General features: G+C 44.8%; 1 protein-coding gene across 1 annotated transcript in view; it reads right to left on the reverse strand.

The window, feature by feature from the left end:
• Positions 1-22,685, reverse strand: part of LOC309383671 (G-protein coupled receptor 22-like) — a gene marked incomplete at its 3' end in the record, with an annotated part of 74,775 nt that extends 52,090 nt beyond the window's left edge. The window contains exon 1 of the mRNA XM_081936477.1: positions 22,571-22,685. The remainder of the gene's footprint in view (positions 1-22,570) is intronic.
• Between the last annotated feature and the right edge of the window lie 349 nt (positions 22,686-23,034).

The raw sequence follows: 23,034 nt of genomic DNA on the forward strand, positions 1-23,034 counted from the left end.
ATCAAAGTTGAAAACCTCTGTAATTTGAATTCGTAGACACTGTGGACAAAAACTCGTGCAAACCACAGCTCCCTCCACAGCTGATGAGCACTTGTATGGTCCAATCTACCCTTTCTGGAATTATCTCTGATGACCAACTTTCTCCAATCAACAGGTCAGCATAAATGATCAAGCTGGGCTTGAAAATAAAAATGGTACAATTATTCCCCTTGGATAAGAGGCAGGATGAACACAATCAGCTTATTCTGTCCTTTTGGACACCAGGGACCGGTTCCATGTAGAGAGGTTTTTCCACAGACTGGAGGGGCGTCGTTAAATGTGCTGACTGCATCCCACAGATAGGGATGCTGACTGCTGGCTGCCAACAGTTCGAGTCTCACCAGGCTCAAGTTTGACTCAGCTGTCCATCCTTCTGAGGTGGGTAAAATGAGGGCCCAGATTGTTGGGGGGCAATAGGCTGACTCTGTAAACCTCTTAGAGAGAACTGTAAAGCACTGTGAAGCGGTATATAAGTCTACGTGCTATTGCTATTATTATTTATATTTACAGAAACTTTGTGAGATACAATGGGCTAAAACAGTGACTGGTCCAAAGTGAGGCAGCAAGCTCCATGATTGAATGAGGACTTGAATTTGGATCTCAGCTGCCCAGTTCCATCACTTTAAGTTATTAAACTTCACAGCTCTCTAGCTTTGTCCAGTTAGCATGCTGTATATTCAAGTTGGCAACAACTTTTAGAGACATATGTGGGAGGATGTCTTTTCCCTCATGCTTGAGGCTTAGAAGTAGAATTGAATTTGTGGCCAGAGCATGCCACACATCCAGTGGTGGGATCCTGCTGGTTTAACAACTCGTTCGGTGATTGTGTGCTTCACTCCACGCATGTGCTCAGTTTTAACAAAACTTACCTTCCACATGACTTTTGGGGAGTAACACAGTTGAGGCAAGGCAATCCACTCTGCCGTGTGAATCAGCTGAGAGGATATCAGTAAGTAAAGTGCAGGGGCAGGGCTACCTGAATCAGAGTGAACTGGTTTACTGCCCAGCTGATCGTTGAAGCTACCAGTTCGCTTGAACCGGTCCGAACCGGCTGAATCCTACCTCTGCACACATCTAATTGTGTCTTGCCCTGCAATGTGCTTCTGCCAGATTCCCTATGCTCACATAGACATGTTTCATAGATGATGTGTACAATCGTCCTAGTAGCACCTATTAAAAATGGAATATGACTGTCATATTCAACCCTCCCTCCCCTCTATTAATTTTATGTTGCTAGGAAGACTCTTTTTAGGAAAAGCTTTCCTACATGTCAACTTGTCTTGGGGCTCAATTTATTTGCTGTAGTCCCAAAGGTGCTTTTTTCAAGAGGCAACTGGACTTTTTGGGTTTTCTTTTGAAGACGTTTCACTTCTCATCCAAGAAGCTTCTTCGGCTCTGCTGGATGGTGGGGAATGGAAAGATTTAACTCCTTGCAAACAGCTGGTAATTTGCATTCTTTTAAAGCCACTTGGAGGTTTATCTGAGTCCTCAGGGCGACCTGAGTGGTGCAAATGGGCGCGGAGCCTTCTTGGAACTGTTGAAAGAACTGTGTTGTAGATTGGAGATATATAATATCCCTCCTCTCTGTCAGGTTGTTTGATTTTGACATAGATGGCCTCTTTCACCCCTCTTTCAAACCAATGGTCCTCTCTGTCCAGAATGTAGACTTTGTTGTCTTCAAAAGAATGGCCTTTGTCTTTTAAATGCAGATGGACTGTTGAATCTAGTCCTGAGAGGTTTCTTCTATGTTGTGCCATGCATTTATGAAGCGGCTGTTTTGTTTCCCCAGTGTATGACCTGGATGACTGAGAATCTCCATAGGCATTTACTGTAGGGATATTAAAGATATAAATCTCCACAGAGCTAAGTGAGATGCAGGCAGTGGTGGTTATGGGCCACTAGAAATGCTCATAGACTCATACATGGCAGCATGGAACAAGGAGAGGGGGTGTAAGTTGAGGGTTGTCGAGGGCAGAACAGGCCCATGGCTTTAGACATAGAAAGGAACAATTGCACAACTATTGGAGACAGGTACCTCCTGAATCACCCCAAGAACAAAAAAGGGTGGAGGAAGCCACTTCTGGGGAAATGAGAAGAACTTGTACATCAGAGGTGGGTTCCTGCTGGTTTGGTCTGCTTCGGCTGAAACAGTACTGGAAGTCAGGCCTGGGTCGCAGAATGGGTAATGACCCAGACCTGCCATGCCCCCGAACCGGTTCCCTCACCGCCGCTGGTCCACCGCTATTTTTTATTTCAGTGACTGCACATGCACAGTTCACTGTAAATTGTTCTGCGCATGCACACAGAACAATTTACATTGAATAGCACATGCGCGCGCGCAGGTTGCGAGCTGGCCGCAACCCACCCCTGTTGTACGTGGTCCCAGAAGAGACTGTTCTAAGTTGCTGCCTTCCAACTATTGGACAATCACTTCCATAATTCCCAGCCAATTCAAATATTGGAGGTGATAGTTTGGGATTAATAGCAGTTGAAATCCAACACGTATGGAAATCAGGCCAAGAAAAGTTGACTTTCTTTTCAACGTCTACCCTGAAACTTATTTTCAACACTTTAAATTCACAGCTGTATCCAAAGAATAAAAAAAATGTAGTTAGGAGAAAGAATGCATGCATTAATTATTGTTATTCATAGGTCCCTTCACAGAAATGCAGAGCCCACGTCAAGGAAAAATGTCTATTAAATGAATTTGTCTGTAGAACAATCTTCTCTTGTAAAATTTAGGGAACAGCTCTGTCTGCTTCCGGAATAGAAAAATCCCTGCTCTCATAATTAAATAAGATATGCTACTTGCATCTTGCAGCCTTGGATGGAACAAGAACAAGAGAGGCAAGATCCAGATAAGACAAGTGTCTGATTTAATGCTTCATTCCCACCACAATTCCAGTTTGTGTGAACTCCTTCCCCCATAAACCTCCAGAGCAATAAACCTCCAGTTCTTGCCATTTGATACGAAATGCTGTGGAGAGGAGAATTTTGATGGAGACGTGGGCAGGGAGTGAAGAATAATTCCTTCTCTCTCTGCATCTTGGTTGCAGGCGCATGGGCTATTTATTTTAGAATTAAAAATCAGGACTTGGCTTCTATTTTCCCTCGCTTTCGCTTTCCCAAAGATTTCCAGTGACTTTCAGGCATTGGCCCTATATCTTACTAGCATCTTGTCATGCAAAAAGTAAGCAGCTTGCGGAAGATAGGAAATTTGATGACTTCCACAGTCTCAGCCCAATAGCCACCCAATCCGTATTTGCTCCATCTCTGGGACACAGCTGTCCTCGGATCAATAATTGAAAGAAGGAGAAAGGGAAGGAGGGCTCAGGGTAAGAGGATAAAAGCAGCTTTCTAGTTCCCCCATCCTAGCTCTTGAGAGCAGAGTATATCCACCAATACTTGTAGATATGGCAGTTTATACAACACTCAAGGAGACTCTCGCCCTGTTTCTTCCATGACCCAATTAAATAGAGATGGAAATGGGCTGAAATCCTTGCTCGGCCATTAATTTATAGCTTGAATTTACATGAACAAGCCATTTTCTCTCCCTGAGTTTGCATTTCCTGTCTGGAGTGGCTATTTTCACATAATGTATTAACCCTCGGTTTACTCAACAAGGTTTACTAAATGAAACCAATTGCCTGGATCTTATGATACATAGGCCAGTTACACCTTTGCATAACAACTTGGACTAAAATATGGAAGCTTAATTTTGTGGTTCAAAGTGTGATATCGATGCAAAATCCACGATCTGTGGTCAGAATTTCCCATCTGGTTTTTTAAGTTAGTGGTGATTCGTTGCGTCATTCAGTTGTTCTCAACCAGGGGTGGGTTCTGGCAGACACTATTGCTGATTTGCTTGTGTGCGTGCTGCGCACTTGATGCACACTGTGTGCACATGCGCAGTGCAGCTAAAATTGGTCCGCGCATACGCAGAACTGAAAAACAAGATGGCGGCGCCTATGGCGCTGCCTGGAGAACTGGTTCGGGGGTGTTGCAGGCCTGGGTCATTGCCAGTTCCAGCAACCAGGCCGCCAAACTACTCTACCAGTTCAGATGAACTGGTCCGAGCTGATAGGAACCACCCACTGTTCTCAACTCTTAGTGATGACACAGATTTTTGTCCATGACAATCTGTCCCTCCTAAATCTGCTCTTTAGAGTGACAGAGAGAGAAATTAAATGGAGAATGAGAGGATCTTTAAAAGCTTTTGAATCCTTCTCTTCAATTCTGTTTAAATTGGTCCTAAAATGGCTAGTTACTAGGTGGACAGGTATATATTTAAATAGAGGGATCTTGTGGATTTATTTCGCAGGGCTATTGTTGAGCTAAAAGTTGGACTACCTTTTTGCATTTGCAGAGAACCATAGGTGAAGCATTTCACAGCAGTGGTTTCACACCGTGCATTGTTAGCAGTGGCTGGGTGAAAAGCCGGTGCCCCTTAATGAGGGATTACAAAGCATTATATGTATTTAAAGGGTGTTAAAGAAAAACACCCAAAGTCAGAGATAATGGAGGAGGAGATAAAACTGAACTGCTAAAAATGAAACCTATAACCCTGTTCCTATTTAATCATACATAAATCCGTAAGACTCAGCAACTTACTTCCTAGCATCAGAGCCCAATCCTAGAAATTGGGCTACCAGATCTGCCATGCAAAAATTCAGGTAATCACTAGTTGGCAGCAAAGAGGTGCAGAAAACTTAATTCTTTATTATTATGTAGTGGTTTGCAAACTAGAACTGGTAGCTTTATTACAAATCGTAACTCATTCCAGGTGAAATTGGCTGTTGTCAAGATCAGTTGGAATAGCAATCTCTAATGGCTCGTTATTCTTGCTTCTTTTACATACCAAATTCTTATCTCATATTTTTTTTACTACAGATAAATTTTTTTAAAGACAATGTAAAAAACAAACAAACAAAAGTGATACCATTTCTGGAATTTCTAGTGCATTTACAGTTACCTGCATACCCACTTAGCATACATTTTACCTAAGCAAGACTATGCAAAGAGAAATAAACATAGTTAAAATTGCTTTAGGCCAAGAACAGGCATGTTGAGTAGCACTAGATACTTTTCTTCTCTTGTAAACATGCTGCTTCATATATTCTCTCTTATTCTATAAACTTTTCTCTTTTTTTTCAGGATCTCATCTGCTCCATCTAATCACATTCAACCATTGTATATTTGTTTGGTGATTCAGTTCTCATTCATTATTCTTTATGTTAGCTATTTCAGTACATTTCTTTCATATCAAACCCTCACTTCTCTGTTGTATCTATGTTCATTCACTGCCTAGTCATTTTTAATCTTATTTCCTGCTTTACATTTTCCTAAGTAACCAACTCTCACTGAATTCAACTTAAATTTCATTTTAGCTTGTTTGAACGAGCATTCATTCCTTGCGATAGTCTGTGCACTACTCACAACTCTGCTACCAGCATTATGGTGTCTAAAATTTCTTTGTCCACATTCTCAACTTTATTAAACACTCTACGAAAGAATGCACCATTTAGTTTTTATGCCATTTACATATAACTACCGGAACTTGTTAGAATAAAATAGAATATGCAAGCAAGGTATTAAACTAGGATATTAAACAAAGATAATTAGAGGACCATACGCTAAAACGTATAAAGAATGGTTGCTGAAATTGTGTATGTCTAGTCTGATGAAAAGAAGGACTAGGGGAGACATGATAGCAGTGTTCCAATATCTCAGGGGTTGCCACAAAGAAGAGGGAGTCAAACTATTCTTTAAAGCACCTGAGGACAGAACAAGAAACAATGGATGGAAACTAATCAAGGACAGAAGCAACTTAGAACTGAGGAGAAATTTCCTGACAGTTAGAATGGTTAATCAGTGGAAGAACTTGCCTTCAGAAGTTGTGAATGATCCAACACTGGAACTCTTTAAGAAGAGATTGGATCACCATTTGTCTGAAATGGTATAGGGTTTCCTGCCTAAGCAAGGGGTTGGACTAGAAGACCTCCAAGGTTCCTTCGACTCTGCTATTCTATTCTATTCTAGTCTATTCTAGTCTATTCTATTCTAGTCTAGTCTAGTCTAGTCTAGAATAGTCTAATCCATTCCATTCCGTTCCATTCCACAAGGAATCTTGCAAACCAACATATTGTTGCCTACTCTCCTCTAACTAGGAGGCATATAAAATGTACAGAAACAGACTTTTAAAAAACCAACCCCCTCCCCAAAAACCAGATAGTTCTTCTCCCACGGCCATTTGAAGATTGGTGACTGGAGAATTTCACAGTCCCCCTCCCCCCCCCCCAATCAGCATCACAAACCTCCTCTACTTAAAGGTCAAAGAAATCACATCCCAGCTGCTTAGCCATCTTCACACCCACTTTGGTAACTTACTGGTGCACCACACACCCTCCCATATGTGTTTGCATGTAAATTAATACAGGCTTTTAAGAGCCCGACATCACAGCAACCCGCTATCGAAGCTAATGAAGCAATGTCAACTGTCTGCTCCGAGGCTAATGAGCTCGGTGGGTGCTCTTGAAGCCAGGCAGGCCATTAGGACACAGATGCTTCAGAGGCTGGGCAAATAAAGCAGGACAGTGGGCTGGAAGAAAGCATGGAATTACTGTTTATTCTTGACACCCTTCCCCTCCTTGGAAAGAACCAGAAATAAGGGAAATTGCTGCTTGCATTATCTTGGTCAGTCTCGGTTTCTCAGCAGACGATGAGAATTAAAGAAGACTGCAGAGATTGTAGTTATTTAGGGTGACTATGGACAGACTCTGCTAACATAAGGAAGAGTGAGAAGATGACCTCAGGCAGCAGATGCCAGGCAATGAAGTACTCGTGGCCTCCCTGCTGTTCATTCCAGAATCCCTGCTTAGAGGTCAGCGAGAGGAACACTCTCCATTTAACAGTAGTAAATTAAAGTTTGCTGGCTGGTTGCACCTGGAATATCACATCCAGTTTTGGTCACCATGATGTAAAAAAGATGTGGAGCAGGGGTGAAATTCAGCAGGTTCTGACAGGTTCTGGAGAACCGGTAGCGGAAATTTTGAGTAGTTCAGAGAACCAGCAAATACCACCGATTTTGCAATATTCTTCCCCTGCCACGTCTACCAAGCCACACCCACAGAACCAGTAGTAAAAAAAATTGAATTTCACCACTGATGTGGAGACTCTAGAAAAAGCGCAGAGAAGAGCAACAAAGATGATTAGGGGACTAGAGGCCAAAACATATGAGGAACGGTTGCAGGAACTGGGTATGTCTAGTTTAATGGAAAGAAGGACTAGGGGAGACATGATAGCAGTGTTCCAATATCTCAGGGGTTGCCACAAAGAAGAGGGAGGCAAACTATTCTCCAAGGCACCTGAGGGTAGAACAAGAAGCAATGGGTGGAAACTAATCAAGGAGAGAAGCAATTTAGAACTGAGGAGAAATTTCCTGACAGTGAGAAAAATTCATCAGTAGAACAATTTGCCTCCAGAACTTGTAAATACTCCATTGCTGGAGAGTTTTAAGAGGCTGAACAGCCATTTCTCTGAAATGGTATAGGGCCATGATGGCGAACCTTTGGCACGCGTGCCAAAAGTGGCATGCAGACCCCTCTCTGCTGGCACACACGCCATCGCCCCAGGTCAGATCTCCATGGCGTTTCTTTTGTGAGCACCTGTTTCCCTGCAAATGATGAAACAGAAGCTCATGAAAGAAAAAGGTCTCACCTCTTGCCACACTGCTGGTGTTGGGATCCCCCACCTCCCACTGGCCAGCTGGCCTTCAGGTCTCTGCTACACATGTCCATGCATGCACGCATTCGTGTGTGTGCGTGCACCTTTCAGTTTGGGCATGCATGCACAGGCAGTTTGGACTCTTGATGTCTAAAAAGTTTGCCATCGCTGGTATAGGGTCTTCTATTTGAGCAAGGGTTGCATACCTCCAAGGTCCCTTCCAATTCTATTATTCTGTCACAACTTCCCAAACAAGGTAAGGTATAGAGCCGTGATGGCGAACCTATGGCACGCAAGGCTCTGCCCTGTCAGCTGGCCAGTGCGCATGCGCGCGCTGGCCAGCTGAGTTCACCTTTTTAAAAGCTATTTTTCGCCTTCCCCAGGCTCCAGAGGCTTTATAGGAGCCTGGGGAGGGCGAAAAGAGCCTCCCCCGCGCCCCCCAGAGGCTTCAGGGACCGTCCCTGAAGCCTTCGGAACGCTTAAAACCACCATCCGAGCAAACCAGAAGTGACTTCCGGGTTGCTCGGAGCGTCATTTTAAGCATTCCGAAGGCTTCAGGGACCGTCTGGACGGCGGAGGGAGGGAGGACTCTATGGCTTTCCTGCCATGTGTCCCGCACAGGAATCCGTCCCCTCGGGGCTTTGCGCGGGTGTCGCAAGGATTAAGCCGAAAGGGGGGGGGACGGGGAAAGCGAAGGGGGCTTTGTTGTCCTCCTTCTCCTTCTCCTCCTTTCCCCCTCCGGCTCGAACGCGGTGCCAGGGCCTGGCAGGCAGCAAATGAATCGGAGCCTGCCGACTGGAGGAAGAGGGTGAGGCGGGTCCTGTGAACGGCGGCAGCAGCGGCGGCAATAGTCGCAACTCGGCGGCGGGCCGCCCCGGCTGGGAGACAAAGGAGGGGGAAAGTGGCAGGCAGCTGAGTTGCGACTATTGAGCGTGGCGCGGCGCCGCCTAAGGCCGGGATCGAGGCGGCTGCGCGGCCTGCCTGGCGTGGTGCGGCTAGAGGAGGAGGAGGAGGCGAGGGCGGCGCAGCCGAGGCCTGACGGCCGCACAGCCACCTCTATCCCTTGCGCCGCTCCGCCCAGCCTCTGCGCGCTCGCCCGGCCTTCACATCACTGCCACCGCCACCGCCGCCAGGACGGGCTCGGCCAAAGGGAAGTCCGTCAGGCCGATGCCTGATGGACTTCCCTTCGGCCGAGCCCGTCCTGGCGGCGGCGGCAGCGATGTGAAGGCCGGGCGAGCGCGCAGAGGCTGGGCGGAGCAGCGCAAGGGATCGAGGTGGCTGTGCGGCCGTCACGCCTTGGCCGCGCCGCCCTCGCCTCCTCCTCCTCCTCCTCTAGCCGCGCCATGCCAGGCAGGCCGCGCAGCCGCCTCGATCCCGGCCCTAGGCGGCGCCGCGCCACGCTGGCAAGTGCGCAGAGGCTGGGCGGAGGGGTACAAGGACGCCGGGCCCGAGGCGCCGCGCGGCGAAGGCAATCCGAGCCCGGGCGATCGAGACGCACGTCTCGTGCCTGTTCAGGGACCGTCCCGAGGCTTCCCTGAAGCCTTCAGAGCTCTTAAAACGACCATCCGAGCAACCCAGAAGTCACTTCCGGGTTGCTCGGAGGGTGGTTTTAAGTGTTCCGAAGGCTTCAGGGAAGCCTCCGGACGTTCCGTGAAGCCTCCGGAGGGCCTCCGGGGGCCGGGGGAGGCTCTTTTCGCCCTCCCCAGGCTCCTATAAAGCCCCTGGAGCATGGGGAGGGCGAAAAAAGCATGCAAAAATGGGCGCGTTGTGCGCGCATGTGCACTGGGGGGCGCGTTGCATTATGGGTGCGGCACGCCCGCACACGACCCCCCTCGCTCCCCCCACTTATGGCACGCGAGCCAAAAAAGGTTCGCCATCGCTGGTATAGAGGAAAAGGAGGCAGAATTACAGCAATTATCCCACTTGAATAACATGGTTTTGCCTAAGCCAGAATTCCAAGGCTATTTGATTAGGAGCTACCTTTTTCTTGCTTTTAAGAGTGTGGCCAGACCCATACTCCCAAAACAAAGAGCATGTTTTACTGGAAGATACCATTCTGGGACCCACAGACTCTGCCCCTCATTTAGATCCCAGGACTGCAGTGCAGACGAATGAGAGGCGAAATAAACTGAAGAAAGATTGAGCTAAGTGGGTTGCAGTCTGATAGGACTCACGGCACGTCTCACAAACAAATAAATCTAACTTGTAAAATAAAGTGGATGTGACTGAAGTCGCTCATCATTGAAACATTTTGTCCTAATGTTTCTTAAAGGTCTAATTCTCTGTTCTATAAATTTTTCATAAATCCATCTATTTCAGCCATCTCTGACTTGGCACCCACCGCATCTGTTACTGTGGTTCCCCAAAAATAAGATAGAGTCTTATTTTCTTTTGACCCCTGAAATAAGAGCTTGGCCTTATTTTTGTGGAGGTCTTATTATTTTTGAGGTGCAGGAGGCAGCGAGCGTGGTCACCTCATGGCTGCTGCTGTGTTGCAATATTTTTGGGGAGGTCTTATTTTCGGGGGAGGGGTTATTAGAGCGCATGCACTCAAAACCCTGATAGGGCTTATTATCATGGGGAGGTCTTGTTTTCAGGGAAACAGGGTAGAACTACAGCCTTCAGCATTCCCTGGCAGCTTGGCCAATTCTAACAAATGGGACGTAGAAGATGACAATTCTGAGGAGGTTTGTTTCTTGTCCAGACCGAAGTCCTGTTACATCAACCTCATTTTGATTTGGGGAAATAACTTTTTTTTTAATCTGTCTGTATGCTTGTGCCATACTCTGAACCCAAACCAACCAACCAACCACATTTTAGTCTAGTATGTTACATTCCTCCAACCAGTGTGATTGGTTGGTTTATGGCTCGATGTATCATAAAAATCCAAAATTGCAAAAATCAATGGACAGTTATCAAACTATAACGGGCCATCAAAGCCAACTCTCCATTTGGTGAAGGACTCCCTGAAGCAACTTTTGTTTATTTGTACAATTTATCAGCTGCCCAACTTGCGGCATGATAACTGGGTGGCTGACAGTATTAAATTATAAATCTGTATAATTTATAATAATATAAATATAGTACTATAAAACCAGCCTAGCTAAAAAGATGGGGGGAGGAAGAATGATGACAAGGGGAGGGGATGGCTGTTCTGATCTGTGCTTCCTTAAAAAGCAAGAAGCAGAGCCTTGGTACTGGCAAAACTTTTATTTACACAACTGTAAATTCCTTTCATTCACAGTCAGCAAGGCTTAGCAAACAGTCTTTCAGAGGAATATTTATCAACACGAACCTTATCTCACTTGGCGAGCTGACAGATAACTAGTTTCCAAATGCAGGGCAAGGCAACACTTGGCACAAAGTCTCTTATAGTCACAGAACTTTCCATTCTTGAAACAACTGAAGGAATGAATTGTTTCCTGCAAAAGCCCCCTCCTCGTTTGCTCCTCTTTTGTTTCCTGTGGGAAGGGCCAATCACCTCCAAGTTGTGGCTTTATTCCAAAGTCAACCCTGCTTTCTTGGTTGTTCTTGTCTTCTGGCAGCTCTGCACATGCGCACACTGGGAACAAGCTCCAGCTGTCCTCTGCCTCACTGCTCTCTGGCTCCCTCTATGCCTCCGACACAGAGCTTTCCTCAGCCCCCAGGACTGGTCCATGTTCCTCCACAACCTCCCCACTGTCCGACTCTGCTGCCAGAGTCTCCGCTGGCTGCCGGCGGGCCTTAATAGTGGGATCTGTTGTTAATCTATCAAAACATCCCCATTGTGAAAACCCTCCATTGGACCCCCAAGGCAGCTGGTAGAGCCAGGTCTTTAAGCTCTTGAGGAAGACTAGAGCTGACCTTACTTTGGTTGGGGGAAACAGCAGAGAAGGCTCTTCTGGACCCCACCAGCTGAAATTCTCTGGTGGAAGGAGTCCACAGTATGCCTCCTCTGTGGACACAGGTGGGGCAAGTCAATCCTAATGGGATGAGATGGCCCCTCAAGTAGCCTGGACCCATGCCACAACAGGCTTTAAATGTGATTACCAACACCTTGAATTGCACCCAGAAGAAGGCTGCCAGCCAAGGCAGCTTGTGAAGCAGTGGTGTTACATAAGCCACTCTTGAGGCCCCAAGAACTGCCCACATCGCTGGTCTCTGCATCAGCTATAGCTCCCAAGCACTCTTCAAGAGTAGCCTCATGTAGAGAGCATTGCAATAGTCCAGCCTTGAGATGACTACCATGTTTCTCTGAAAATAAGACAGGGTCTTATTTTCTTTTGAGCCCTGAAATAAGAGCTTGGCCTTATTTTGGGGGAGGTCTTATTATTTTTGAGTTGCAGGAGTCAGCTAGCATGGTCACCTCATGGCTGCTGCTATGTTGCCATATTTTCAAGAAGGGCTTATTTTCGGGGAAGGGTTTATTTTAGTGCATGCTCTCAAAAGCCCAATTGGGCTTATTATCCGGGGTGGTCTTATTTTCAGGGAAACAGGGTAGGGATTGAATGACTGTGTTTGATAGCTAATTGCTCAGTTAACCAGGAGTAAGAATGTTCTTCAAACACAGACCACGCATTCATTATTCTCACCACTTTATGTCACCCTTATGGAAAGAGAAAGGCGTGCCCTCTCCGAACAGATCTAAATATTGCAATGCTTTGTATGAATCCATGGCCTGGAGCACGATGAATATTCGTGACATGAAAATGTACTTCTTTCTCAACAGCTACTGCAGCTGATACTATTGGTTTTCTGTTAAAAATAGTGTGTAAACATTACTTTTAAAAAAGAACGCCAATAGTATACTTCATTGTTCATTTTTCTCACCTTCTAAATTATCTATCAGTTCTTTGTGTTACCGAACTTGACAGAAACAGTATATGCAATGCAATGCAATGAGGGAGGGAAGCAAATGGTATTTTAATTCAACGAAAGTAATTATGCATAGAAAGATTTCATCAGTAATGACTTTTTTTAAATACTTCAAACTAGGTGGAGTACTCTATTTCTTTGTGAGATAAGAACGTTCCTTTCTGGAGTGCCAAGGTCACCTTGTTTGATACACCACATCTCCAAGAAAAGAGTCAGTAGGTGATCAAAATTTGCTGCAAGGCTGCAAAGGAATGGAAATGAATGGAACTATGAAGAGTAGAACGGGGAATTCATCATAGCTGCTAAGCTGAGCTGTGAACATGTCAACTCTCCCAGGTAAACCAGGCGGGAAAACACAACTCGATGAATTAATTCTACTTCTTAGGATGGCATTAACAGAACCTTGCAAGTTTGAAAGTATAAACTTCCCGCCACCACTTTTAAATGCATCATCTGTTAGGGTGGGTCCTTCCGAGGTTTCTTTCTCTGGTTGGAAAGCCACTAGGGGGCCTCTGCCTCTCTTGTCTGATTGCTTCCTAGGCCAGGGGTCATCAACCTTTCAGACCTCAGGGACCACTAAATTCATAGTTTAAAATCCCGCAGACCACTAATATGAATTAATGATGGGATGGGGTCCTTCAGGCACTTAGCTTGGCCGCCTGTTAGCGGAGAGAAGCGCCTGGGGTCAATTCTAGGTTTGCTGTCCGTTGCAGCTAGGAATCTCAAATATGGCCAAGAATGAATGTTTGTCTTGTAGCCAGCCCGGGCGCTAGATCGGCCCCCAGCAAACTCTTTCGAGGAGCCAGGCCAAAGTTTCATGCACTGCTCACTGAAGTACCTGGTCTCCCATGGAGCTACTGAAGAGGCAGCCAAGCTAAATGCCTGAAGGACCCCATCACATCAGCGAGCAGGAGTAATTGCTTCTGCGGGCCATATCCAGCCCAGGGGCCATCATTTGAGGATCCCTGATTTAGTGCAATATTAAAAAATGCAAAAAATGCAAAGATTTTTCTGCGGACCACCAACATTTTCTCGCGGACCACCAGTTGGTGACCGCTGTCCTGGGCAGCATCTCTTCCCCTCCTTCCCAAGGCCATCTACACATCCCATTATAGAACAGTTGGATGTGTGCAGATGCATAAACTCTTATTGTCCAGATGTGGAGTAACTCCTCACAGAAAGCTGCACAGTGTGGATACACCATGATTGTTCTCCCCCCCAACTTTATTTTGTAAAAAAATCCAATGTACGGAATATCCATGTCCAAGATACTACCATATTACATTTTCACTCAATAAGTGCCCTATCAAAACCCTTGAGATTCACATTAAACCATTTTTCCCAACTTCCTGATCTCCAAATGTGTTGTATTTCATTACCTACAATAGCAGGTTCATGATTCTTTGGAGAGAGGTTCTGTGAATTGCAGTATAAACCTTGGGAGAGGTTCGGATCAACCATTAAGAAATCACTAAGCTATGTAATGCAAATCCCCCTCGCCCCCAAATCTATTGTGTGTTAAAAAGAATTAACATTAGCTTGAAGAAAAAAGAGCACTGGATAATATGCTGAAAGACCTTGGGCATAGAAACACTTGTTTAAAAAAAGGGTCACCAAGCACTACTTTCCACACTTCATTTCTGCCATAAACTGAATCATACTCAAAGATCAGAGTTTTCAGAGAACTGAATTTACCACAATCTTGGTAAATCCAAATTTACTTCTGGGTTGTTATCAAAGGCCTTTCTTGATTCTCCATTATTTAACACAAAAATACCAAAAGAGGGACATAAATCCTTAAAGTACAGGCAGTTTTTGAGTTATGACCATTGAGCCAGGCCTTTATGGTCATAAGTCACTACAACAGTAAAGCAGGTCATCCTGTAGCTGGACCTGATTTTACTACGGAGGGCAGACTAACATGGGGATTTTGAAACTGGGTCGTAAGTAGCTTTTTGGATGCTAAGTTACCAATTGTAACTCGAAGATTCCATGTATTTATTTATTTATTTATTTATTATTAGCGTTTATATACCGCCCCCTCTCCCGAAAGGAAGAAAAGAAGAAAAAGAAAGCTTAGGGGAACAATGTGTAAAAGGACTACGTGCTTAGTATTAATAAATTCGTTAGTAGAGGATGTGCTCAGAGTCATCTTTCTCTTTAATTTTAAATATTTGTCCTCTAAACTTCATTAAATGCAAGAACTGTAATAAGGTGTAAAGCACAATGAAAACAGTAGAATTGAGATACTTAAGTTTTGCCCACGATGGTCTTGGACTTTTACCAACATGGCAGTTCAGCCCTTCATCATCCCATATACAGTAGCATCTCTTTTCACTTTGTAAAAAACTAGTATCAGGTAGAGGTTCCACCTGGATTTCATAGTCTCAACTTCCAAAATTTTAAGCCATGCGGTTACTTCCTTCGATAGGACCAATTTTCATCCTTATGAACACTGCAGCAACCCCACAATCACATGATCAAAATTCAGATGATTGACAACTGGGATCACCTTTTGCAACCTTCTAACAAGCAAAGCCAATGGGGAAGGCAGATTCCCTTCACAACTATGTAACTAACTTAACGACTGCAGTGATTCACTTAACAACATGGCATAGGTTCTTCCGCTTGAGCAGGAGCCTAGACTAGAAGACCTCCAAGGTCCCTTCCAGCTCTATTCCTCTTCCTCTCCCTATCCTATCCTATCTGTGGAAAGACAGGTAATAAAATGGGGCAAAACTCATTTAACAACTGTCCCACTTAGCAACAGAATGTTTTTGGCTCAACTGTTGTCGTAAGTCGAGGACCACCTGTACTAAAGCCTAGGTAAACCTCCATTTAGACATGAGGTCTCTGAGATTAGTAACCTCCTTAAAGGAAGGCGAAGCATGAATGCAATGAACAAGCGATGGTCTCTAGGTCTTGCATAAAATGGTGGCCTCATTGAAGATTGTCTTTGGCACTCCTCTCCATTCGTGTTTGGTTTTTGAGCGTTGCATTTCCATTATTTTCTAATGGAAAATTTACATGCGTGATTGTCTCGCTACCCTCTCCAAGATAATACATTTCTGTGCAAGGAAATGATCACCAGCATTTGCACACAAAAAAGATGCTGATGCTGAATTTTCCCCTGAATATTAAAAAAGGAAAGAAATAATGAAAGCAATTCTGGTCATGGAAATCACAGTTGAACAGAAGGGCAGTTGTTCACACCAAGCAAGGAGAGCAGTAATTATCCCCTCATATTTATTCTCAGCTGCTATCTGTTCACATCCACACTGGTCTAAGGACACTCAACATATTCAGGATCCTCTAGGAATTTGACTTATTCCTCCTTTAAAGCTATCCAGATCAGGAACAGTAAACACATTTTGCAACCCAGAATTTCACTGGCTGACTATGTACTCCTTGAAGACCTTCATTTAACCTGGTTTGAATCTCCAAGCACAAATCTGTTGAATGCCCTGGGTTCTAATTTCATGAGTAAAGAAGAGCCAAAAACTTCCATCCATTGTTTTAATGCATGGTGTTTGGAGCCATCAGGTAAAGAATAGTTGTTGCCATCAACACTTCCCCCCTTTTCCCCAAACGTTAATGTAAAACGTTTGTTTTCGTCTCGCATGTAAAAATAACTATAGTTCCTGAATCCTTTACATTGCCTTTTTTAAACCCTTTCGATTTCCAAGGAAAGATGTATGGATCACACCACTTGTTTCAGATGTTCAGTAGATAATTGTGATAAGAATATAGGCTATGTTTCAAGAATGATGATGGTCCATCAGTCAGACATCCCTGGTCCCAACAGAGAAATATTTGTAGCTCAGGGTTGAACTGTTGAGTCCTTGGTGCCCTCTGATCTTGGTTGTTTTAACAGATTAACAGAGTTGGAAAGGACCATGTAGGTCATCTAGTCTATCCCCCCGCTCAAGCAGGAGACCCTACACCATTTCTGACAGATGGCAGTCCAATCTCTTCTTGAAAGCTTCCAGTGATGAAGCTCCCACAACTTCCGAAGGTAACTTCTGTTCCATTGGTTGATTGTTCTTCTCACTGTCAGAAAGTTCCTCATTATTTCTAGGTTGAATCTCTCCTTGGTCAGTGTCCATCCATTATTCCTAGTCTGGACTTCAGGTGCTTTGGAGAATAGCTTGACCCCTTTCTCTCTGTGGCAGCCCCTCAAATATTGGAGCACTGCTATCATGTCTCTCCTGGTCCTTCTTTTCACTAGACTAGCCATGCCCAGTTCCTGCAACTGTTCTTCATGTTTTAGCCTCCAGTCTATTAATCATCTTGGTTGCTCTCCTCTGCACTTTTTTTTAGAGTCTCAACATCTTTTTTATAGTGTGGCGACCAAAACTGGATGCATTATTCTAGGTGTGGTTGAGTAATGAAATGTCTGGAAAAAAACAACCAAGCTCAGAGAGCATCAAGGACCTGTAATTGCTTGGTCACTTATTCCCAAACGTATTTTAATTTTTAACACCTCCACCTCAACTGGAAGAGTATTTCTGGAGGTAATAAAAATCCACAATACAGATTGTGCACTTTGAGGACAGAAAAGGGAATCATAAAATCCAGCCTTCTCTTCGAGGTGAAACCCTCCACAAATTAATATTCCCTCTGTCATTTCCATTCACAGGTGTGATCCAAAGGACAGAAGGTTTGATGGAGAAGGGTAACAATTTAGCCAGCTAACCTAACTCTTGAAGTCCCCAACAATGCTAACATTGTTTCTGGGCACCTCACCACCCATCATTTATCCTCCCAGGCTCTGCAACTTGGCAAAGAGACATCGCTGTCTTCATTTTATAAGTGGAGCAGGAAAGAGACTGGCTTAGCTACCGTCAAGGCATGAGTCTGTTTAGAGTTGTTAGCAATAATAAATCAAAGGCAGACAATCTAAGGAAAAACACAGACATTCTCATGGGACTACACTTCATCCACAGTAGACTAGGATAACTAATTTCCTCAATTTAAAACCCTCCTGCCAATTCATTATTTCATGTCATTATTTCCTAAGTCCATTGCTGTCAATCTTTTTTTTTTTTTAAGATTCCAATCTTATAGCAAGATGAAAGTATAAATATATGTCAGCCCAAAAAAAACCCCAACTCTGTCCTCTCTACCCTTTCTGGCCTAAAGTCCACTGAACAGATTTTGGATGCTCTACGCTCACATCTGAGTACTTAATTTCCATGCAGAAAGTAAAGGGAAGACTTCTCACATTGCCCAGGGGAAGAAGAAAAAAGACAAATATAGATCACTAACAATTCAATTGTGCATTTTGTGTTTTTTTTTAGTTTTTTTTTAATTTTCAAAACAAACAACACATCCTTCTTTACATACTGTAGAAAGTGTATCAGTTGGTTACAAAAAGGCTTTCGTGCATCTCTTCCACAGTCAACAAACATAATTCATATTAACTCAAGTATTTTAACTCAGATATTTATACATGTTACCATCATCATACCTCCATTTTCATTTGACTATAATTGTTTAAATGTCCTTCATCATAAATATACCAAAATTTAACACATAATCACATACTGGCATTTCATTTACTATTTCTAAATTCCTCCAATAACACTGAATCTTTTTATCCTATTCTAGCTAAACATCCATAATATTTAATAACAAAGTTTTCTAATCCTCCTTTCCAAATCACTGTTTACAATTTACATCCAGTTTCCTTATGTTGTACCCATACCTGTATATACATTGTTATCATTATCCCTCCTTTATTTAACTATATCCTGCATCATAACATTTCCCCCCTAATAATCAAGACTTAACTGTATCTAACTTAGTTCTTTTTTTATTAACCTTTATATATAATCCAAAAGGATTTATAATCTTCCTTTCATAGGTTCCACTCAATATTCATATCCAATTATTACTTATCATAATACTACACATTGTATACATTATTATCATTATCAATTATTTATTTAACTATGTCTATTTTCACTAAATTTCATTAAGTTTAACTAGTTTTAAATTATACTCTTCCATCTATCAACCTGTACCTTTCCAGTAGCAAAACAGTCTCATATCTTCTGCCATTTGTGGTGTCAGTCCTCTAATCATCTCCTTAATCAACTTTGTATGGACTCCTCTTATCAACTCCATGCTTATAAAATCTCTCATGTAATTTTGATGCCCTTCTTCTGTTTCCTTAATCAGCTTATCTTTAATTGTCAGTAGTGTTATCAATGATATTGCTAATAAAATTTCTCTCTTTAAATCCATAAATTCTTTTGTTTTTTCTTCTTCTGTATCTTGCCATCTGGGGTAGATTTCCCCTCCATTTAATTCCTCTTTCAGTATTCCACTCTTTCCATTTTCAGAGACAAACCAATCACCATAAATATCAGCAAATTTAATTTCTTTATATTCATTTTCCTCTTCGATTTTTAGGATTTTAACCGCCACTTTTTCCATTTGATAAACATCTCCAACTTCTTCATCATATTTTACTTAGATACTCTAAGTCTTCCAACTTCTTCTCTATCCTCTCATATGTGTTTGATAATTTCTGTATTTCTGAGAATATCTTTTGCAGACTTAAAATTTCTTTCTGCTGTTGAAATTGTGCCATTATCTCCAGCTAACAAACACTGCTGCTCTAGCTTGGAAGGTTTTAACAAGATTAAGCATAGATTCACAATAACGTTTTATTTTCACCTTTCTCTGGTTAAAGATATACTTCAAAGGGACATTTGTATGCTTTTCTTATCACTCTCTATAAACAAGCAGTGAAACCTTGGAGTGCCAAGCCAGGATAATCAGTGAGAAAAGTGTGTTTCATTTCCAATACACAAACCACCAGCATCCGAGTAGCAGTGTTATTGTTGCAATTTTCTTTGTTTCTTTTTGTATCTTTTTTTGTGTTTCAAGTTTAAAACAAGTCAGATTCCTGAATGAGTTAGAAGAACACCCAGAGTAATGAAAGAGGAGAATTTTAGTCCATAGGTTACAAAGAATAATAAAAGAAAAAAAATAGAAGAACACTTAATCCATTCGTTTTAAAAGGCTTGCATAAATTACATCTATAAAGATAGCATTTAAAAAGTAAGATAACCCACTGTCCAAAACCATTCCAAGTTTAATTCCGCCGCTTATTTCTTCTATTCTCCAATTTAAATTAGTTTTAAACTTTTTATAGGCAGTCTCTTTTAAAACGGTAAAAATTCCTCAGCAGCTGGAAACACTTTCTCTTTCTGTATCCTTCCATTTTGGAGCCGCCCCAACTTCATCAGCCTAATGGCTGGATTTTTTGTCGCCGGCTTGAAGAACTTCTCTTGGATTGATCAGGGACTTTTCGATGTCCCTGAGATCAGCAAGATGTATTCTTCCTGTTCACCATCTCTGCGGGACGGTTTAGGTCCGTTTGGACCACCCAGTGGCAAAAGTATCAACGGCAATCTCAGAGCATTGAGATTGCACGTCGTCTCGTCGCGACATTGGCTCCTCCTCTCCCCTTCAATTGTGTATTTTTGTTATGGGAACTCTTGGATGACTTAGATAAGAGTAAAGGTTCCCCTCGCACATAAGTGCTAGCCGTTCCCGACTCTAGGGGGCAGTGCTTAACTTTGTTTCAAAGCTGAAGAGCCAGCGCTGTCCGAAGACATCTCTGTGGTCATGTGGCCAGCATGACTAAATGCCGAAGGCGCGCACAGAACCTGTTGCCTTCCCACCAAAGTGATTTCTATTTTTCTACTTGCATTTTTTACATGCTTTTGAACTGCTAGGTTGGCAGAAGCTGGGACAAGTAACGGGAGCTCACTCCATTACACGGTGCTAGGAATTTGAACAGCCGAACTGCTGACCTTTCTGATTGGCAAGCTCAGCGTCTTAGCCACTGATCCACCACTCAAGAGTCATGCATAATTGAGTGGCAAAAGGTTCATCAAGTCTCCTTAATAGGTGTGTGACCCATATGACACTGTGTATGCCAAGGACATGTGTTGCATTCACAGCCTTCCATTAAGATGTCCTCTTAAAATTACTAAATGGACCCACGTACATTTGTAAGCTGTCTTCCAGCAAAAAAATCCCCTCAAAGCATAGTAAAGTTATAGTAAAAATACATTAAACAACCAGTTATGGGTCCAGAAATAGCAACCCCAAAAACAACCAAGTCCAGCAAGCTGTGCCACAAAATCACGTATACAAGCCCAACAAATGATGTCCCAGACGACTTATCTGGGTATATATTGGCTATCCCAGTATTTCTCAACCTTGGCATCTTGAAGGTGTGTGGAGTTCAGCTCCCAGAATTCCCCACTCCAACACATCTTCAAGCTCCCAAGGTTGATAAAACATTGGGGTAGACTGAGGGCCACAGTCAAAATATCCCCCTTCTCAATACCCTTTTCACGAACAGTCAGATGGAGGGGAGAACCTGCAAGAGGCTTTCTGGTAAAGAATATATCAATATGTAATGTAAGCCACGCTCTGCTTCTCATGCAAAAAGTGTTGGATACTAATCCTATTTTGTATTTGCGTCACTTCTTTTTCTTCCCTATAGTTCTTTGCAAACACCCTGGGCAAAGGGTGAAATTTTTGCCACGGTGTGGAGGCGGTGGTGAGGAGGACAAAGACAGTGAAGCAGATTGTTGTGGGTGTCAGAGGAGGGCAGGCCATACTGTACACCCAGAAAAAATGTGGTGAGTTGTCTTTTTTTCTCCCCCCAATAAGATGATTGGGCTGGAATTCTTAAAATTTATGGCATTGTTCAGGCTTTGCAGTCCGATTGAGTGTTTGCCCTGTTCAGAAACCAAGCAACCCGGATCTCCTCCCTAAACAAATGACGGGGCCCATCTCACCCCACCAGGAACCCTGATTCTATACCCCCCCTCCGCAATTTCTCAACCTGGAGTTTTAGGGGTGTTTTGTACTGCAATCCTTCCCTTTGCTGCTGGTTATGCTAACGAGCTGATGGGAAGAAGGGGCTAGGTTGCCTACTTCGGCCCCAGATGCCCAATTCAGAAAACCCCAAGCTTCCCAAGAAAGGAGAAAGTGTACACACACACACACACACACACACACACACACACACACACACACACACACGGCCACCGCACAACCGTGACCACCCCCTACCACACAACCCCGTTGGGACGTCGAGGACGCTAACCCAGCCGGCCTTTCCCCGCTGTCTCTCGGCCCGAGTGGGCAGCGCAGCGCGCTCTCCCAAACGTCGTCGGCTTCCCCAGCCTGAGCCCCTGAGGGTGGGCAGCCCAAGGTCAGCCAGAAGCCGAGGGCTGCCTCCCCGGCTCGGACCGCTGCTGCAACTGCGGGGTCCGGTCAGTCTACTTCACCTCACACAAACACACACACACACGCCCGAAACGCCAGACTTATTCAGACAGACCAGGCCGGGCGGAGAACGACCGAAACCCCCAAGCCCCCGTCACAACTACCATGCGGGGTCGGGTCGGGTTGACACAACTGCCGTGTGTGGGGCGCCTAGCCTCGGAGGCGTGGGGTCGGCTTCACACTTTTTCCCCAGCGTGGAGTCCTCCTGACAGACGGCTTGGGCTACAAGTCCCATCGTCTTCAGGCGGCTATCGGAAAAGGCGCCGAGCGAGGGCCGGCAGTCACGAGGGTCTGCCTTCAAGCGCGAGGCTCGGCCCTCTCCCCGCCCTCCCAGAGGACACCCCCAAACATTTCTCTCAATCGGGAAGGCACCCCCCCCTCCACAATCACACGGAACCCCGGAGAAAATGACCCGCGTCAACCGAGGGAGGCGCCCCTCGAGGCTGCCGCTTACTCGTGCGGTGGGGGTGGTGAGGGTGGTAGGTGGGTTTCTCCTCGCCTCGCCGTCTAAAAAACTCCGTGGAAGCCGCAACCCGGCTTGGTTCAGCTCGGAGGTTTCCCTCCTGTCCGCCGCCGTCTCCGGAACGAGGCGTGAGGAAAGGGAGCGCGGGTGGTGGGGGAGAGGACTACTCACCTGGGGCCGGTGCTTGGCGTTTCAGCGGCGGTGGTGGTGCGAGCCCGGCTGCCGCATTTCCTTGGAGCAGCAGCCCGGGGACTCCCGTTTGCTCTCCTCCTCCTCCTCAGCAGCAGCAACAGCATCGCCGTCTTGCCGTCTCCTCCTCCTCCTCCTCCTCCTCTCGGCGCCACCTTCCAGTTCGTCGGGCTTCGTTGTTCCCGCTCGGTCCAGAGACAGACCTTGCAGCCAGCGACGGGCTCGTAGCCGCGCCGCGCGCCACTGCTTGCCTCCACATCTGGAACCTGGACGCGCGCGCACGGTTTTAAAAAAAAAAGAATGGGGGGGGGGGGGAGGGAGCGAAAGACAGACCGGGAACCCGTCGCGCCTCTCAGGTGGAGGGACCCTGGGCGCCCCGTCGCGAATTGACCTCGCTCCTGCTTTTAGCTGGGGGGGGGGGGGGGCGAACGAAGCCCTGATTGGAT

The sequence above is a fragment of the Natrix helvetica genome, assembly GCF_964273705.1.
Source record: "Natrix helvetica genome assembly, chromosome: 1".
Taxonomy (NCBI): Eukaryota; Metazoa; Chordata; class Lepidosauria; order Squamata; family Natricidae; genus Natrix; species Natrix helvetica.